The sequence below is a fragment of the Puma concolor genome, unplaced genomic scaffold (genome assembly GCF_028749965.1).
Source record: "Puma concolor isolate L17-30 unplaced genomic scaffold, mPumCon1.1.hap2 unalloc_scaffold_26, whole genome shotgun sequence".
Classification (NCBI taxonomy): Eukaryota; Metazoa; Chordata; class Mammalia; order Carnivora; family Felidae; genus Puma; species Puma concolor.
This window is the reverse complement of record NW_028240232.1, coordinates 1-16,527: the sequence shown is the minus strand read 5'-3', so window position 1 is coordinate 16,527 and position 16,527 is coordinate 1. Positions and strand designations below refer to the sequence as shown.

Here is a 16,527-nt window from a genome sequence, read left to right as displayed (position 1 = left end):
ACGCAAAATACTTAATCTTTTGATGACAACAAAAAAGATCAGAAATCATCTCATGAGCCATGAGATTGTTGCAATACTTACAAATATTTTAATGCTGGCAACTTAAAAAGATAGGAATCTTCAACAGCTGACAGAGGGTTACGGCTGATAATTCTGAAAAATGCAATGGAATTAAAATGATCTGCATTTCCAGTAATGACTACCATGAAAGTTTATGTTCATTTTGGGGGTATGGAACTGGAAGGTTAAAACTAATCATTTTCTGCCTTTGCCTATAAATCACCCTTAGAATCTGTAAAGCACTCTTCCTTTGGGAACTACCCAGCTCTCTGGACGATAAAGTGGAGAACAGAAAGAGAAAAAAAAATTTTTTTTTTTTTTTTTTTTTTTTTTTTTACGTGGACAGCAAAGCAAAGATATGCCAAAGAACTTTTTGGGCTGAAAACCCTAGAAGTGACTATGCTGGTAGGAAGCCCAGGCTCTGTAGGAAATACTGTTTCTAGTGTCCTCTATAATTCTAGGTGCTTTTCCTTTATCTCTAGAAATGTAAAAAATTCCACAGTTTAAAACACCCGGTTAAAGACAAAAATAGGACCAATTCCTCAGTTTGGGGGCTAAAGACAAAGGGATTAATCTAAGAGGAAATGGTGAAAGCTATACCCCCACCATGTGTATTCATTCTCCTATGACAGCCTTTGTTAGGTGGCATATGATCCCGTTTCCTTATCCATCTCCTGGACTGCCAGCTCCCTGAGGGCAGGGACCATACTCTATTGTCATTTTTGTCCCTGTGCCTGACAGAGTGCTTGTTATTTACTAGTTACTTAGTGAAGGCTTGTTGAATAAATAACATTTTGTCACTGCTTGACACAAGTTTTTATTCCAAAATGCTGAGTAGATTTTCTTCTCAGTTCTTTACAGCAAAAATAAAGTGAAGGAAACAGGAAGAAAGAAAAGAAAATCTGCCTTTAGGTTGACTCTGCTCAAGAATCATCACTGTACTTTTGCAAAATTATAAGGATAATCATCACAACCGATACTATTGAGCTATAGGGCATCTGTGATCAGCATTTCACATTTAAACCTCACAATAACCTTATGTGATAGACACATCATTACCCCATTTTACAAGTGAGGAAACTGAAGTACAGAGAGGTTGTATAATTTGTCCCAGTTTGTCAAGCCAGTCAAGAAGCAGAGATGGAATCTGAACTCAGTTCTGACTCCAAAGCCTGTATTTAAATTGTATGAAAAAAAGGGGGTTTAAAATAGCCGTTACCTTAAACTTAACTTTGAGAGCATTAAATATAGAAACACTTTGCTGAACTTCATCTCTCCATCTGGGAGAGCTTCTCTAAGAATTACATTTTCTACTTTTATTCCTTTCCTCTAATCATCTCCCATGATTAAGTATTTAATTAGCCTGTGATCATTGAGACTTTAGAGATTTCATTTCTTATTTTTTTATTCTATTTTTTGAGAGAGAGAGTACAAGAGAATGAGTGCAGGAGAGGCAGAGGAAGAGAGAGAGAGAGAATCCCAAGCAGGCTCCATGCCCAGTGCAGAGCCTGACATGGGGCTTGATCCCATGACCGCAAGATCATGACCTGAGCCGAAATCAAGAGTCAGGCAGTTAACTGAGCCACCCAGGTGCCCTGAGACTTTAGAGATTTTAAAGCCCTGTTACAGGTGAATCAGTGAAAATGAGAAAGGAAGGACGTCTGAAAATTCATCCTTCCGTAAAAGCAACAACAACAACAACAACAACAACTAGCAAAAATGGTCAAAATCAACTTTCTCAGAACTTTGGAAATTTTAACCAATGGGCTTGCAGCAACCCGGAGAGCATGTATTAAAGAAAAAATTACTAATTTCTATAAGAACAGTGAGCTCTGTTGTTTTAACTTGTCCTCAACCTCTGCTCTCCATCCTGATGATAGCCTTAAAAATTGCCCGCATCCCAGGGGAACAAAATGGAGCTGAAGTTCCTTAAAGCCTCATTCCCAAAGAACAAACTGTCATTGTTTTACCTGTCTAGTGGGGTCCCTAAAAAACTTCACTTGAAAGCCTTGCCCTTGACCTCACTGAGAACTGCACAGTGCTAAAATAGCCTCTTCCCAAGGGGCATTTTTTTGAAAACAATTATAGATAAATGTTTTAATCTGGCAGCTATGTGAGGCAATTGATCACAAGACAAAAAATAGCCTAAACAAAAAGCCTAAAAGGGAAAAGCTGAGAAATGAGATGTCCATAGGGACTTTGAAATGCTCCAACATCTTCCTGGGTAACTAGAAGACCACAAGACATATTCCTGGGAATGTAGAAAAAAAACCTTAGCACTAATAAATGAGTTCAGCAAGGTTACAGGACACAAGATCGATATGTAAAAATTAGCTTTATTTCTATACATCAGCAATGACTATTCCAAAGATGAAATTAAGAAAACAATTCCATGTATAACAGTACTCAAAAGAATAAAATACTTAGGAAAACATTTAACCAAAGAAGTGCAAGAATCACACTAAAAACTACAAAACGTTGTTGAAAGAAATTAAAGAAGATTGAAATAAATGTAAAGATATGCCATGTTCACGGATCAGAGGAAAATATTGTTAAAATGGCACTATACCCCAGATTGAACTGTGGTTTCAGTATAATCCCTATCAAAACCCCAACTGACTTCTTTCCAAATATTGGCAAGCTAATTCTAAAATCTGTATGTCAATTCAAGGGACCGAGAATAGCCCAAAATGATCTTTAAAAAAAAAAAAAGTTTATCTATTCATTTTGAGAGACAGCGAGCATACACACCCGTGCAGAAGAGCAAACATGAGCGAGTGTGAGTGGGGAAAAGTGTGAGCAGGGGAGGGGCAGAGGGAGAAAGAGAGGGAGCATCCCAAGCAGGCTCCATGCTGTCAGTGCAGATGGCAACACGGGGTTCCATCTCACAAACCGTGAGGTCATGACCTGAGCTGAAATCAAGAGCCGGCCACTTAACCAACTGAGCTACCCAGGGGCTCCAAAACGATTTTGACAAAGAACAACCAAATGGGGAGACTCACACGCCCTGGTTTCAAAACCTACTTCAAAACTACAGTAATCACGGTGTGGTACTGGCATAAGAACAGACATGTAAGCTGATGGAACAGAACTGACAGTCCAGGAATAAATCCTCACATTTATGGCCCACTGATTTTCAACAAGGGTGCCAACACCATTCAATGTGGGAAGACTAGTGTTTTCAAATGATGCTGGGACAACCGTATATCCCCATACAAAATAATGGAGTTGGATTCCTACACTTCACACCATATATAAATATTAACTCAAAATGAGTCAAAGACCTAAATGGAAGAGCTCAAGCTATAAAACTCTCAGGAGAGAAATCTTTATGACCTTGGATTTAGGCAACAGTTTCTTAGACATGACACAAAAAGCACAACAAACCAAAGGAAAAATAGGTAAGCTGGACTTTATTTAAAAATAAAAAAACAACCCAAAACTATCATATGTCTGATACAAGTCTAGTATCCAGAATATCCAGAATATATAAAGAACTCTTAAAACTCAGGAAAAAGACAAATAATCTAATGTTTAAATGGGTAAAGGATTTGAAGAGACATTTCGCCAAAGAAAATACATGAATGGCCAATAAGCACATGAAAAGATGCTCAATGTCTTAGGTCATTAGGGAAATAGAAATCAAAGCTACAATGAGATACTACTCTACACTCACTAAGATGGCTATGATCGAACAGAGAGACAATGATAAGTGGTAGCAAGATTTGGGGAAACCAGAATCTTCATACATTGGTGGGAATGTAAGATGGTGCAGTCACTGTGGAAAACAGTTTGGCAGTTCCTCAAAAGGGTTAAATATAGAGTTACTACATGACCCAGCAATTCCACTCTTAGGTACGTACCCAAGAGAATTAAAAACATATGACCACACAAAAACTTGCACATGAATACTCATAGCAGCATTATTCATAAGAGCCAAAAAGTCAAAATAATCCAAATGTCCAATAACTCATGAATGGATGAACAAAATGTGATTGGAGCACCTGGGTGGCTCAGTCGGTTAAGCATCTGACTTTGGCTCAGGTCGTCATCTCACAGTTCATGAGTTCGAGCTCTACATCAGGCTCTGTGGTTTTGGATCCTCTGTCCCCCTCTCCCTCTGCCCCTTCCCCGCTTGTGTGGGCGCTCTCTCTCAAAAATAAATAAACATTAAAAAAAAGAATGAAGTACTGAAACATGCTACAACCGGATAAATCTTGAAGCCAACAAGCTATGTGAAAGAAACTAGACACACATTTCGATGAAATGTCCAGAATAGGCAAATCCATAGGGGCAGAAGGTAAATTAGTTGTTGCCAGGGGCCTGGGGGGAGGGGAGAATGGGGAGTAAAGGCTGATGGGTATGGTATTTCTTTTGAGGGGGGTGATGACAATGTTCTGGAATTAGCAGTGATTACTGTCTATCAAAGTATACCATTGCACTATATACTTTATAACGTTGCATATTCTATTATGCGGACTATATCTCAATTTGAAAAAAAAAAAAAAAAAGAACCACGTTGTGATAAATAGAGAACCAGTTGCCAGAAGATAAACATGTTAGTAGGTGGAGAAAAGGGGAGCGAAGATTCAAACTCTTCCACAACGGAGGTCAGAGGGAGTTAGCGGTGCGGCTGGGAGCCATGCGTTTTTGTTCCTGCCTTGGAAACTCCCCTATTCTTCCTATTCCAGCCCATTCTTCTACGTTTTTTCAGGCCCATTAACATGTCGGGTTTGTGTAACACTAGTTAATATCCAGTCAGACAATGTTATGAAGAGAAAGAACGTGAGTGTCACATGTCTGGTTAAACACAGTTCCTCAACCTTGAGGCTCTGAATGTCCTTTGGCTTTGAAACAATAACAATGGCATTCATACCTACAAGCTTACTGGTGGGCTCTGTGCAAGTAAGCTCTTCCACGTGTGTGTCTTCCCCTGCCCACTGCTCCCCTCCCCCCTCCACCCCGCGCCCACCCCCGGCTCCCTATTAAGAAAGACTATGAAGAGTTATGCAGCCAAAACAATTTAGTAGTTCGTTATCCTTCCCCCCAACTATCTCAGTGCTCTACCCCCACTGTCCCCCCCTCTTTCCTGGTAGCTCACCCATGGCCTTATACCCATCGGCTCAGTGCTTCCTCTTACCCAGGCAGCCCTCCTGCTGAGATGAATGCCCCGTGTTTATCTGTAGTGAAAACAAAATACAGGCCACTCCAAATTATCCTATTTCCTCCTGTCTTTAGTGCCGCCTTTTCTTCATGGAGCTATTGTGCCTGAGCCAAGGGGAGAATGAGAACTGACCCGACAGGTTACCTCTGCTGGACCGACAGCAATTGTTTTTCCACAGACTGCGATACGAACGAACGGTGGACATTGCACTAGAGATCATCTCCATTTCCGTTCAATTCCCTCATCTTACAGATAAAAGGTGTGCTGACTCAGTCTATTGGCTTTTGGATATTCGTGGGCTTATCTTTATGGGAGTCAAACATAACAACAGTTATCGTCAAAGACTGTCTCATAATCAAAGTTGAAGAAATACTGTTCTAGATATTCTTTTGTTTTTTAAAAAACTGTATCTTATTTGAAGAGGAAAACTCAAGTATTTTTGCAAAAGCTTTCTGTTGCAGAGCAACGGGACAGACTAAAGGTAGCTCACAAAATAAGGGAACATTTCTTACGTGTTATTTTTTTTTCCTCCAAATTCTTCTACAGAGGTCCAGACAGATGGGCTACGTTTCCTTTCTATTAACTGAGGAGACAGAGAAGACTTGAGGACTGAAGCTTGTCACCACTGTCCTGAATGTACTGAAATCCTAACAGCTTTAGCTGAAAAAATGTCCAAAGCAGGCAGTGAAAATAAATTTCAAATAGGACAAACTCCAAACTCTCTACGCTGGAATCCCAAGGCATGGAGGGAAAACTGGCTCGTTGGAGGAAAGCAGTTGAAGAGATAAGTGGAGTGATCTAGACCCTATTCCAGTCTGTTTGAAGTACCTGGGGATAGAATAACCCCTTTCCTTTATTCATCTACATAGGTCCATGAGCCATGAGAACGTGACTCCCCATGGGAAGCTCCTCAATGCAAGACATCTAAGGGCATCACGTAAATCCTTTCTCAGGGGTTGGGCGGGGGGAGGGGCGAAGCCTAAAGAATCTGAAATGGTGAGCCTATGTTTTAATTAAAGTTCTGAGAATAGCCTTGAAGAGGAGTTTCTGGCAGTGAGGACCAGCCCAAGAAGCAAGGGCCCTGGAATCAGGCAGACCTAGGTCTGAATTCTGGCTGTCACTTCCTGGTGAAGGGACTTAAGTAACGAACGTCTCCGAGTCTTTTTAGCAGCATTTACCTCATAAGGCAACTTGAGGATTAAAGGAAAGAGCATGTGCAAAGCACCTAGCATAAGGCTGGGCACAGAGTGGGTGCCTAGCAGTGACGATGTGATAGTTGCACCAGGCGGTGAGCAGGAAGCCTGGGGATGCCCATAGGTGGCATGGCCAGGAACTCCAGAAGCATAGGGAAAAGGAGCTCCCTGCTCGAAAGGTCCTATTCCAGTGAGAAGCTGACTCCAAGGGACGACGCCCAAAAGGCCAGTTGTCATTCAGGTCCTACCTAGTGCCAGGGAATGCGGAATTGTATTACTCGCGAAGCTTCTGAAGTGGTTCTGTCACTTATTGACAGTGTGAACCTAGGCAAGTCACCCGATGTCTCTGAGTTTCAACTTCCTCATCCCCAAAATGAGGATAATACTACCTGTGTCACAAGAGTTGCTGGAAAGACGAAAATGAAGTGCCGTGTGAGGGGCCACGTCCGGAGCACTTCCCACGTGCCAGGCTCTATTCTAAGAGTTTAAGACACATTGTCTTACTTGCAGCACAAGCGAAAGGTCTTAGCATAGTGCTGGAGCGCAGTAAATACCTAATAGAGGTCGGTATTAAAGAAATGATATGGGGCGGAGGAGCAACTACCATGCTTCCCAGAGAAAGAAGATGCCTTGGTATATACGTGGGAAGACTCAGATGCAGCTGGGAGAAGAAAAGTAATAGTTGGGTATGACTATGGCAAAGCTTTTGAACTACCAATAAAAGTTACCCTAAATCACCCCAAAAGGACAGCCCTGAGTTGTTATCTTCATCCTTAACGTTTATGCCTTTCTGAATCTGAGAAGAAGCTGCCAGGATTTCCAGTACATACCAAAAAGCGATGACAATATCCTGAAGTGTGTCAACTTTTGTGGGCACACAGCTGTCTAAAAGGAAGCAGATGCCGGTTGACTGGGGGAGCGTTAGGGCGTGTCTGTGACTGGGGCTCGAGTTTGCCTTCAGAGGGTTGCCACACCTACCTCAATGATATTCTCAACAATAATTCAACAGGGGTAAGGCTTAGATTTTCCTTATTCTCCCTTAGAGCTTATGTTCTTGGCACAATACGGATGCGCCACAGACGAGCCAGCATGTGAATGTGCTCTATCCCGATAAGGTACAGCCTTTCTACATCGTAGAGTCCTTCAGCTTCTAAAATCATGGAGCTCGTACTGTTAGAACCAATGAAGTGAATTTTTTAAAATAAGCCACCAGTCTGGACCTGTGTAGGTGAATGAAGGAGAAGCACTTTAAAGTCAGGAAAAAAAAAAAAACTATACTTAACATTTAGGATTATCAACCACTGTTGGTTTTCCATAATATATTTCATTCCTGATTTCATCTGAAAGAAACAGGATTATTACTACCATTCAAAAAGTGGTACCTTATTAATAAACTCTTGGCATGGCTTTGAGGTGGATTTCAGATTCAAAATAGACTTTACCACACCGCTAACGTGTTCACTCAGTGTTTATCAATAACTTAAGAGGCTTCATTCAAAAAACTTACTGAGATATAATTACCTGAAACCCAGGGGTGAATCAAGGCCTTGTAGGGTCTGAACCTCATCTACTTTGGGAAATCCTGCCTCATCAAAACATGCAAAATTATGCGTACAGGAATTGCGAGGGTCCCTCCCAAGACTTTGGAAGGGGCCTATGTAAGTGAGGAGACCTGAAGTTTAAGCTTCAGTCAGTTCAAGATAAATCCACCTCAGCTGGGGCCCAAAAGGTTTACAAACTTATTTAATGCTGGAGAAAATACTGTTTCAACTTATAAACACCCCAGTAATAAGTCACATAGGTAATAACGTGACTGAATTCACGGGATGGCATCTCCCCTGCGCACGCTCTCTTTCTCTCAGAATAAATAAATAAACGTTAAAAAGAAAAAAGAAAAGAAAAGTTTGGCCCAAAACAAGGAGCTCAACCTCCAATACACACTTACTGTACTGTGATAATGTTTTGGAAGTTAACTGTGAATTCGTTTTAGTAGTACAGCTCTATTCAAACCACATTGAAAGGGCTGGCCTACACCGGCCGACTCCATCTTGTTCTGTGTCCTTCAACTTGACCACACCTCCTCCCCTTGAGTAACCCCCCCCCCCCAACTGCCTAACAGGACTCTTCCCCAGGACCCTTCCCCAGCCAATCAGCTGAGGCCGCAGCCATTACCTCACCAACTGCCACTAGGCACCAGTAAAACCTTTGTCCTTTTGAAACTGGCTCTCTCTCCCGGGTATCTCACCGCTGTGTCAGTGCAGGTAGGGGATTGAGCTCGAGCTAGCTCGAATAAAGGCTCTTTTGCTTTTACATCGGACTCGGCTCCCTGGCGGTATTTGGGGATCACGAATTCTGGGCATAACACACATGGCATGAGTATTAATTTATTCTCAATACCAGCTAGCTCTGGTTCTTTAATTACCTTTCTCTGTCATGTAAGATTGATGAGGGAGCATGGGGCAAGTTGAGGGCAAAATACAAGTTAGCACATGCCCCCACCCCAGGTGGGATATGTGTCATTCTGGCTGCTGGAGGACAAAGGAAAGGAAAGAAAACAAATGGTTAACTGATAGAGATCTCAGTCGGGCAAGACAGGGGTTTCCATCAGTTTACAAATATCTTAGTAAATTACAAGAAAAAGGCCATCTTTTTCTCCTTTTTCCAGTATGAAAGATTCTTGGGGACAGTCCCTGTATATTCTTTGTACCCCCGGTACTTAGTACATTGTCGACATAGAGTGCGCGTGGCACGGATTGTTTTTCAATGAATTCATTCATTGTTATCAACGGATTCCACCCTATTTTGTCCTGTATTGCCTACATAACTATGAAATTCAGATTCTTAGAAGAGACTCTTGGTGTTATAAGATGCTTAGTAGAGGTGGTGACTTTTAAGACATTATATTGACACCACTAAAACCTCTTGGTGGAGAAACTCAATGAGCCCGTTCTCTGGCATGCTGGCAAAACAAAAAACTGACCCTCAGTATTCTTTCCCCAAGTTAGGCATCAGCAAATTAATGAGAGAGGAGGCCCCTGCTCTTGGGCACCCGCAGGAACTTACTCCAGCTCCAGACACACCGTAAACACTTTCATCTAACGGAAGATAAGCTGTGAAATCGGATTTCTGAACCACAAGACAGTGAGCCAGTCTTTTCCAGCGTCTGCTTTAGTGGAGGGTCTTCAACCTTGAGTCTCAACATCCCCCTCAGGCCACTGAACATGCCCAGTATGATTTGCTTTTTGACAGAGAAATCACAGAATGTCCCTGCTGAAAGGGAGTCACACACTTCTTAACTGAAGAGTGGTCAGGAAAGAAAGCACATGGAGAGCAGTGCCCTGTGGCAGGTGTTCAGGAGTTCTTGCTGCTTTCCTGATGGCTGAGGAAGCACCCACACCTTTTGCTGCCTGGAGAACTCTGTGCTAAACTTAGTTCTTCGCAGTTCTCTTTTGCACAGGAAACTTGCACGTGAGCCAGAATCAAAGTTAAATTCAGAAGTGGATTTCAAGGACCACGCACACCTTGGGGAAGCATCACTGTCACGAATTCCCATGATAATACTGACTTGGGTGTTACTTGCTTGGGGCCTTCACTGCCCACACAAAGCTGGGTACGAGGGAGGGCAGAGAGTGCCATTTAGGAGTTAAGACAAGTCTCTTGGCCTCTTTGTACCTTAGTTTCCTCATTTGAAAAAAAAAATGGATTTTAAGACCTACTTTCCAGAATTCATACTGGGTTTATTAACACACACCTAACCAATCACTGTATGATATTTTTACATGTAGTTTTTTTTGGTTTTTTTTTTTACATGTATTCATTTTCTGTTTCACTTACAGCTTGTGTAAAAACTGCATTCCATGCCAGGCCTGAAATGTTCCAAAGTTCAGTTTGGTGAGTAAATTGCAACCAAGATTTCTACACACACCAAAAAAAAAAAAAAAAAAAAAAAAAAAAAAAAAAACAACAACAACAAAAAAAAACAAGACACAAACGAAGAAGAAAAACAAGATATTTTCAGAATATTTATCCTTTGGCAGTGATTCTAATTTATAGATAACGAAACATAACCACAATACAATCTCCATACACTAAAGAAATCTCACTATGAAAGATGCTTGCCTTTTTAAAAAAATATTTGCATGAAAGATTTATACTTTCATGTTTATACATGTGGTGCATTAGATACAAATCAGTAAATGCTCAATAAATACTTGTGTTAAGTATTTTTTTCTAGAGAAGTAAGTTTATTTCTCTAGAAAAATGTTTCACAACTTTAGCACTGTTGAGATTTATGGTTGGATAATCTTTGTTATGGGGGGGGGGGGTGCTGCCCTGTGAACTGTAGGGTGTGACAGCAGCCCTGGCCTCCACCCACTAGATGCCAGCAGCACATCTACAGTCTGACAATCAAAAATGTCTCTAGACACTACCAAGTGTCACCTGGACGCAAAAGCACCCTGGCAGAGAACTGCTGCTCTAGAACGATTCACTCTGATCTCTATAATAACTCTCACACCAAACTTTGCCACAGACAAAAAAGATTTGCTACATAATTTTAGTAGCTTTCGACTAATAAAGTTTCATTCATTCAAAATGAATAACAAAGAGGTTTACAATTAAGTTTAATAAAAATTCCAAATACAATGAAATTATATTTGTAACTTACATAAACTGCAAAAAAGGTAGGGATTCAAATATACGTCTTTCAATAGATTGTATTTTATTGCAGGATAAATCTCTAGGAAAAGGAAAAGGAAAATATTGCCTCAATTAGCTCTAAGCTATCTAATTAGTAGGATGATAGTATTGAATAAGTAGCTTTTGGCTAAACTCTGAGTATTAGGAATTGTTATTTGAACCTTCCAGAGCCCCTAACCCTGCCCTCACCTTTCTTAAGAGTCTCACCTTTGTGATCTTCATACATAAAACATACAACTATAGATCTTGATAGATCTTGGAAGTAATCTTTCCTGAGAGCAGAAGAACTGATTAAATGACTTTTTGTGGCCTCATCAATTTCTAAATTATGAGCTCAAAGTTGTGATCTCCACATATAATTTCTAATATTAAAAGGGATATTCTCACATTAGCACACCTTCCTGGTTTCGTTGTATTTCTCGACACCAAGTCAATACCAGAAGAGATAAAAGATACCTTTTCATTTAACTTGAAAAGAAGTTACTCCTCTAATCAATACCTAACTTTGAACGAACTCAGAATTATATTATCATATTAATAGAAATTTATTTTTGGTTGTACATTGCCTAAACGCTCTATGAATTTATCAACTGCTTCAGTTGCAAGTGGGGCCAACAAAAAAAACAACATGGTACTGGATTTTTATTTGGAAACACCCATTCTTGATTATAGTTGACCCTCTTATTTCCATTGACTTCAGCTGAGTCCCTCACTTTCCACCTACATGGGTACCACCATCTTCTGATTGGCATTGTCATCTCTGGTCTCTCCCATTCTAATCTATACTGCACACAGTCACCAGATTAATTCTCCAGGAGTGGTTCTCAAATATCAGAGTCACTTGGGAACTTACTCAAGATGCAAATTCTCAGCTCTACTCTGGACTGAGTGAATCAGGAACTGTGGAGGTGGAACCTGTGTTCTGACAAGGCCTCCAAGTGACCCTGGTGCAGTCTAAAGTTTGTCCTAGAGCACTGCTGTGATAACACGGTAGCTTGGCATATTATCCAAGGCCTTCAAAATCCTAAATCTGGCTCTAGTTTCCTACTCTACAGATACCAAAGAAATTTCTCCTGCATTTTGCCTTTCACTCACTCTATTTTGCAAGCATATTCTTCCCAAGATGTCTATCCGATGACACGTCATAGCCATTCAAGGTTCTGTTCAAACAGCATTTCTCTAGTAACTTCCCTGATCCAACTTGAAGTCTTCCCCCCTCTTCTATGTTCCAAAAACAACTTATACTTCTCATTGCCCAAATCCATTTCTTCCCCTCCCCCTCTCCTCCTCCTCCTTCTTCTCCTTCTTTGAATTTTTTAAAGTAGACTCCACGCCCAACCTGGGGCTTGAACTCACGACCCTGAGATCAAGAGTCGCATGCTCTACTGTCTCAGCCGGTCAGGTGCCCCAATTTCTTCTCAATATAGTTATTCTGGCATTCCATTTCCTCTGGGCATAAACTCCATGAAAGTATGGACTAGTCTTGCTCATCTGCGTTGTCTACTGTGTTTAAAACTGATGCATGGACAAAGAACAAACTCAAATATTTATAAAATAAATTAACAGCTGGGTAGTGAGTAGAAGGAGCAAAATGACTGAAAAGAAATGTGGTTTTATGACTTTGTGGCTCCCGCTTCTGCACTCTGTCAGTGCTTCATCATCCATTTAGTGCTTATGCGTTATGGTTTAAGCTTCTGTTTATTTTCCCTGTGAAATCATGAGTTCCTACAAGGGTGGGAAGCCTGTCTTAACCATCTGCGTGCCTATGGTACTGGGCATAGGGCCCGTCACATTCTTTTTTAGGTTTTGATTCACATTTTTTTTGAATGAAGGAATGAATGAGAACACTTCACCTAACATGAAATAATTGGCTTACAAAGTACCTCATAGTAGAAATAATGAAAGGCCCAATCCATTGCGCAGTTTGTCTCTTTTGTTTTCCTCCAAACTGTGTTTGTAACGTTTGGAGCCCAGATGGCAGAGGTAGCCAAGAAGACCAATACAAAGTGGTTGTCCCCTAAGACTTGGAACGTTTGAGAATTTGAAGGACTATTTTTAGTGTCATATGAGATTCTTTTTACTCACTACCCTTAAGCCTTCCACATTTGCAAGAAGAATCTATTTTCTAAAGCACATCATTAATAAGGATTAATGAGGGGCGCCTGGATGGCTTAGTCGATTGAGCATCTGACTTCGTTTGGTTCAGGTCATGATCTCACTGCTCATGAATTCGAGCCCCGCATCGGGTTCTGGGCCAACAGCTCAGAGACTGAAGCCCGCTTCGGATTCTGTGTCTCCCTCTCTCTCTGTGCCTACCCTGCTCATACTCTGTCTCTCTCTCTCTCTCAAAAATAAATAAACATTAAAAATTTTTTAAAAAAAGGATTAATGAAATACACAGCTTTGGATGGCATGGGCAAAGAATAAACACTGAACCTCCATAGCAAAGAACATTAGTATCTCTGTATGTCTAATGTACAGAGATCTATGCAAACATTTCTTCCTTGACAATGAGGCTGGAGAGATGTTTATTCTGTAATTAGCGAAGTTAGAGGCATTTCTGATGTTCGTTTAGTGTAAACATTTCTAACTATACCACTTAACCATCATTATATTTTTAAAGAGTTCATTTTTTTTAAGTAATATCTATACCTAACATGGGGCTCTAACCTACAACCTCGAGATCAAGAGTTGCAGACTCTAATGACTGAGACAGCCACATGCCGTTTAGCCATCATTTTTTTAATGTTTATTTATTTTTGAGAGAGACAGAGACAGAGCATGAGTGGGGGAGGGGCAGAGAGAGAGGGAGACAGAATCTGAAACCGGCTCCGGGCTCTGAGCTATCAGCACAGAGCCCGACACGGGGCTCGAACCCACAAACTGTGAGATCACGACCTGAGTCAAAGTCAGACGCCCAACCAACTGAGCCACCCAGGAGCCCCAACCCCTTAACCATCATTTTAAACATCTATTTTTATGGTGGCATAAGAATTTCCACACTGATCACAGGAATCTGCTCCTGAAGCCAAGAGCACACTGTATGTTAGCTAACTTAACAATAAATTACATAAAAAATAATAATAAAAAAATAAACTAATAAAATTTCCCACACTGAAATCCCTAATCTGTTCTCTTGATAATTTAATATGTACTTGGTAATACTGCTTACATAATTCACCTGCTTAAATATTTCATATTTAAATATTTCATTTAGATTAAATTATTTAAAAATTCTGGGTTAATGGCATTCAAATTAATGTAAGTGTTCTATATTTTCTTGTCTTGTAGGTGACAATTTGAGGTTAACTTCAATTCCTCTCATTTCACCAAGCCAACTGTTTCAAACCTTTTCTGTAAAGGCCACACAGTAAATATTTTAGGCTTTGCAGGCCATATATGGTCTCTGTCACATATTCTGTTTCTTTCTCTTCTTTTCTCTTTTACAGCCTTTTAAGAACATGAAAATCATTCTGAACTCATAGGTTGTATCAAGACAGACCATACACAGGATTTGATCCATGGGCCATAAATAATAAATATAAATAAAGGCAGATGGTATATGAACACTTACATAACAAGGTTCATATGGGTGTCCATAATTGCTCAGACCTCATTACCCCTTTTCCTCTACAACTGAAGGGCTTTTTCCTAGATCTTGTCTATAAAATTAAAAAGTTGAGGGGCGCCTGGGTGGCGCAGTCGGTTAAGCGTCCGACTTCAGCCAGGTCACGATCTCGCTGTCCGTGAGTTCGAGCCCCGCGTCAGGCTCTGGGCTGATGGCTCGGAGCCTGGAGCCTGTTTCGGATTCTGTGTCTCCCTCTCTCTCTGCCCCTCCCCCGTTCATGCTCTGTCTCTCTCTGTCCCAAAAATAAATAAACATTGAAAAAAAAAATTTAAAATTAAAAAGTTGAAAATGCATAGGAGGTATTTAATGCTAGAGATGGGCTGGGTCCCCACAGACTTACAGAGTTATAGAATTTAATAGAGAGAATTATAGAATTCTACTGTTAGAAGAAATTGTTGCAATTATCTAACTTGAACCCTGTATTTTTTAATAAATAATATAACTAAAAACTCATAATAAATGATGAACTGATTAACTTACAAATACTGGAGGGATAGCAGGTCTTCAAATGTGTCTTTATGTAATTCGGTCAGATAATTTTCACTGAGAATTCTGCAAAATGAAAAGGTCATTTCTGTGTCAAAATGCAAAATAACTACAACAATTTGCTACACAGGACCGCTAGATGTGAGAGAAACCTGGGTAATGGTGCCACCAAATACACTAATTCTTATTTAATGTAGGGATGGCGACCTCTGCTGTTTGATTCATATCTTTTCTTCTCACATACTCCTTTCCCTCTCTCTCTCTCTCTCTCTCTCTCACACACACACACACACACACACACACACACACACACACCCCTATCCACTCTTCACACCAAAATGTACATTTAATGCCTACTCTCTGGATCACAAAATCTCTGTTAGAATCCAGCCCTGAGTGGCAAAAACATGGACAGAACTGCCACTTCCTCCTCTCTTTTCCCAAATTTTATTGTGGAAGCCCTATTTATAACCATATCAGTGCTACGAGTAAAGCCATCTAATTTTTTTCCCCAACCAAAAAGTATCTGTGAGAACTAAAAATGTGCATAAAATGCACATAACATAAATGCTCAGTTTAATATGTATAGAGTAAATACCCGTGTAACGCTATTTGTTCTTTCTACTGTTGGTGGATACTAGATTTTTCTAATTTTTAGTTATTATAAACAGTGCTGCTTTGAACATTTTTCTGTTTATATCCTAGTACACATTTGCCTAAGTTTCTCCAGGATTTAACAGGGGTACAAAATTGCCTTCCTAAGAGGTTGTGCTATTTCAAGCTGGCAGATTGAAACATGCCAGGTCTCTACCAAACTCCAAACTCCACCAAAGTCCCTAAGAATGATTAGAAAAGATACAATTAGAAAATCCACAACCTTAGCTCAAAGCCAAGGGAGTAGCTCTACAAACACTCCCCACCAGAAATGCCTTGGAGCCACCTACAGGGTGATTAGCTGGGATACTGCAGTAGGACCAAGGACAGCACATCAACCCCACATCCTTCCTCCTGGGATCTGGCAGCAAAGGGTGTTTTCTTCCAGGCAGGAGCCATTGGTGTTAGAAGGGGGCAGGGTCCCAGAACCCTGGAGGAAGGGTCTACACTCTGACTAGCCATTAGAAGTCACCTCCCACCTCTTCTTTAACTCTCAGGGGGACCTGTCACCAATAACAAGCCCCGTGGTTCATTTCACCTCTTCCTTAGGACCAGAAAACAGAAGCAAGTCAAATCTCAACTACAAAGATAAATTGCACTCAGGAATGACCATGTGGAGTGAGAAAGCCAATTCCATTCAGGAC

The 16,527-nt window shown here is 40.7% G+C and overlaps 1 long non-coding RNA gene across 1 annotated transcript; it reads right to left on the bottom strand.

The window, feature by feature from the left end:
* Nucleotides 1-7,140: 7,140 nt before the first annotated feature.
* Nucleotides 7,141-15,295, bottom strand: LOC147571459 (uncharacterized). The gene is made up of 4 exons (XR_015247359.1): nt 15,224-15,295; nt 11,084-11,155; nt 10,252-10,332; nt 7,141-7,637 (listed from the first exon to the last, which is right to left on the bottom strand). It is a non-coding gene; the product is annotated as an uncharacterized LOC147571459 (long non-coding RNA).
* Between the last annotated feature and the right edge of the window lie 1,232 nt (nt 15,296-16,527).